The sequence below is a fragment of the Triturus cristatus genome, chromosome 1_2 (assembly GCF_964204655.1).
Source record: "Triturus cristatus chromosome 1_2, aTriCri1.1, whole genome shotgun sequence".
NCBI classification, from domain to species: Eukaryota; Metazoa; Chordata; class Amphibia; order Caudata; family Salamandridae; genus Triturus; species Triturus cristatus.
In genome coordinates, this window is record NC_140580.1 from 456365509 (window position 1) to 456369176 (window position 3668).

A 3668-nucleotide genomic window follows, 5' to 3' on the forward strand; every position below is an offset into this window, starting at 1 on the left:
TGAATTTCTAAGGTTTTTTAAATGCTAATTCCTAACTATAACGTGTGTGAAACCTATGGTTTTTTCAGTGAATTTCTAAGGTTTTTTAAATGCTAATTCCTAACTATAACGTGTGTGAAACCCATGTTTTTTTCAGTGAATTTGCAAGGTTTTTTAAATGCTATTTTTTGTTTTTTAACTTCATTTTTTTCAAACATATTTTTAATTTAATTTTTTACCTTTTATAAAGACTATGTTTATTTTTTTAAAATCATTAAATATTTATTTTATATAAATTTTTTAAAATAAACAAGTGACATTTATTTCCAGATTTTTTTTTTTTTTTTTTTTTTTTTTATAGTACGCGTACCGTAAGCTCACGGTAAGCGTACGGTTTACGCACCGTCCGTAATCTATCTACGCTGCTTGCGTATAGTTACGTACTTTGCGTAGCGCGCGTAGCGCGCGTACTGCGCGTGGGACGCGTGCGCGCTTACGCAACACGCGCACGTTACGCGGAAGTGCCGGGAAATGACTGTTATGCGCATGCGCGCAAGCGCGTGTCTTTTTTACGCGCACGCGTACTTTTTGCCGTAAGCGTACCGTAAGCGTACCGTAAGCGTACGGTAGGTCATGTGATCTTGAAACACAACTTTTGATTGGTTGAAACTACTTTCAGTTCTAGAACTCTCCTACACCACACCCATTCCCCTCATTTCTGCTTGTGATCCCTTGGGAGAAGGAGCTGGTTTGTCTTTGGGATACGATGGCAGAACAGCAGAGCTCTTCTGAGAGTGAGGCTAGCACCAGCAGCACTGTCTTGAGGCAGAGAGCGAGGAAAGTAAAACCTTCTTATGTTTGGGATTATTTTACTTTTCCAGAAGGCCAGCAAAAGGTGAATGCACCCTTAGTTACTTGCAAGCTGTGTCAGCGTGTACTTTCTAGAGGTAATCCTGACAGGAAGTATTCCTTTGGGAATCACACCATGATGAGGCACCTCAAGGATGTACACAAAAGGACACATGCTCAACTTTTTGGAGGTAACTCTTCAGAAAGACGAGCCAGTACATCCACAGCAGCTCAGCCTGGACCATCACCTGCAGAGCTTACTCCTTCTTCTGCAGCTCAGGTGAGCCCTTCATCTGTGGGGGGAGAATCTCCTTTTGCTGGCCCTCTGGAAATGAACCCTCGATTTCGGAAGGTTGATATTCATTGCACATTTTGTAAAGCTCTAATTTGTTATAGGGAGACCAGTGTTTCCCTAGTGAATAACAAAATAGATCAGCACATTTGTAGCTTTGAATGATTTTCCCATGGTTCCTTTCCTCTGTCCCTGCATGAACACAACGGTTCTTTTAAGAGCCAACCTTATCTTTCATCTTTTTTTTACATTTTTTTTAAAAAACTTTTTTTTTTTTTTTTTTACCGTACGCGTACGGTAAGCGTACCTTTTTTTTTATTTTTTAAAAAAAACACTAAAAATCATTTTTCACATTACAAGGTCCTTGAAAGACTACAATTATTACTATTGACTTACCATACTCACTGAAAAAAATATTTATTCATTTGTTTTTTTAAAAAATAGTTTTTAAAATGGTTGTAGTTTACGAAAATTTTCTATATCGATCTGAAAAAAAAGAAAAAAGTATTAATATTTTTAAAACATTTTATAATACAGTACACATATTTACATTTTTTTCCAAAAAATATTTTTGCCTTATTTTTGCTGTTTTCAGAATATATTGCATTTCACTATAAATTGTGAAAGCAATTGCATTCATCATTTTACAGCGGGCAAAAAAAAATAACAATCTCAAAGATTGTATTAAAAAAGCCCAGAATCTCTTCTCACTTAAACTTATCATTACAGAAATGCATATTATTCTTAAAAAATATCATCTAAAAACAATACTTTTTTCTTTAAAATACCGTCTGATATTTTTGTTTCAGGAGTATAATCACAATATTATATCTCAAATAACTCAAAAATACATCTGATTTTATTTCCTTTAGGCCAAATTGTATTTTTTTTTTTCCCTGGAATAAATTTCCAAGGGAAAACCATTAAAATTCTAAAGTTTAATCTGTCCAGATCTCACCGATTCTCTGTAACATTTTGGTTCACAAAAATTTTTTGAATTATTTATTTAGTCCACAATAGAATTGCTTACTTTTCCACATGGCCAAATAGTAATTTTTTAAATCATTTTTGTAAAAATTTCCAATGGCAGTCCAATAGCATTCCAAAATTTAAAATGTGCAGAAGTTACCGTTTATCTCTAAATTATTGGTTTTTCAAAATTGCATGAAAAATTTAAAAAGTCCACATTACAATTGGTTATCTTTCCTTTAGGCCAAATGATAATTTTAAAAAATATTTTTTCTACAAAATTGCAATGGTAATCCAGTAAAATGGTAAAATTATTTTGTCCACATCTTGCCAAGTCTCTCTAAAATTTAGGTTTCAGAAAGATTAGATAGGAATTTGCTAAATCAAAAGGCAAACGTTGTTTGAAAATCAATTGGGAATCATTACACAGTGTCCAGCCTTTTTCACATTTTAGATAAACTGTGTAATGTCCAGAAGTAACAGTAGGTCCATCATGGAAAATTATTGCAACAGTTACAAAAGTTTTTCCTGAAATTGATAATTGCTGTCCTGTAAACTTCTTTATTAAAGTATCCAATTTTGAACCATCAGCTCTACATCGTTGCATCATTAAAATTACATACTGTCCGTATTCCCTTAAAATTAATGTTGAAAACATGTCAGAATTACACTCACCACATTTCATGCTATGATTAGCATCTTTAACTAATTTTGCAAAAGTGACTGTTTTACTCTCTGGCAATGTCAAATAAATAAACCTTTCATTATCAACAATAGAGCCACATATATTATAACAATTTTCACAACTATGTTCCCATTTATAAGAGAGACCAAAAAAAATGTCAATGGGAACTCCTTCTTCTTCCACTACCTGAAGAAAAAACAACAAGAATTCCTGTGCGTCTTGCTGTACATTTTGAGAAAACTGTGTTCGTCCTGAACATACATCTAAAAGTTTTCTAATGTCAGTAGCACTTTCTATTTGAGTTTTATCTTTACTCAGCTTTTGAAAAAGGAGACTGAGCTCTGAACAGAATCTTTTTCCCTGATTTACTATTATCTGCTCTTGCAAACTTTCCAGATAAAATACAACATTCAGCACTACATTAGCGTAGCAGTTGACACCAGAGCTATTTTCAAAATGACATCCTACAACCTGTTCTTCATTTTCCTTATTCTTTTTGCTTGCAATTACATCACTCCTCTTTTTTTTCCTCTTCTCTACATCTTCATTACAGATATTCTCATTTCTCCTTTTACGAGAAACTACACGTTTCTCCAACACAGGATACTGACCTAAATGAGGAGCATAGGTTCTTCTTAATCTATTATACTCCTTTACACAGTTTGTATCAGCACTAACTTTTGAATCATCAAAGTCAATCATGAATAAACCTGATAATGTTTTGACTCGTGACAAAGCTACATATGCCATACCTTCTTTGAACACAGTTGAACCAATGTTCACAAATGCACAATCTACAGTCAATCCTTGAGACTTGTGGATAGTTACAGCATATGCTAGTGAAAACGGAAACTGCTTCCTACGTACATATAAGTCTTTCACAAGCATGAAACG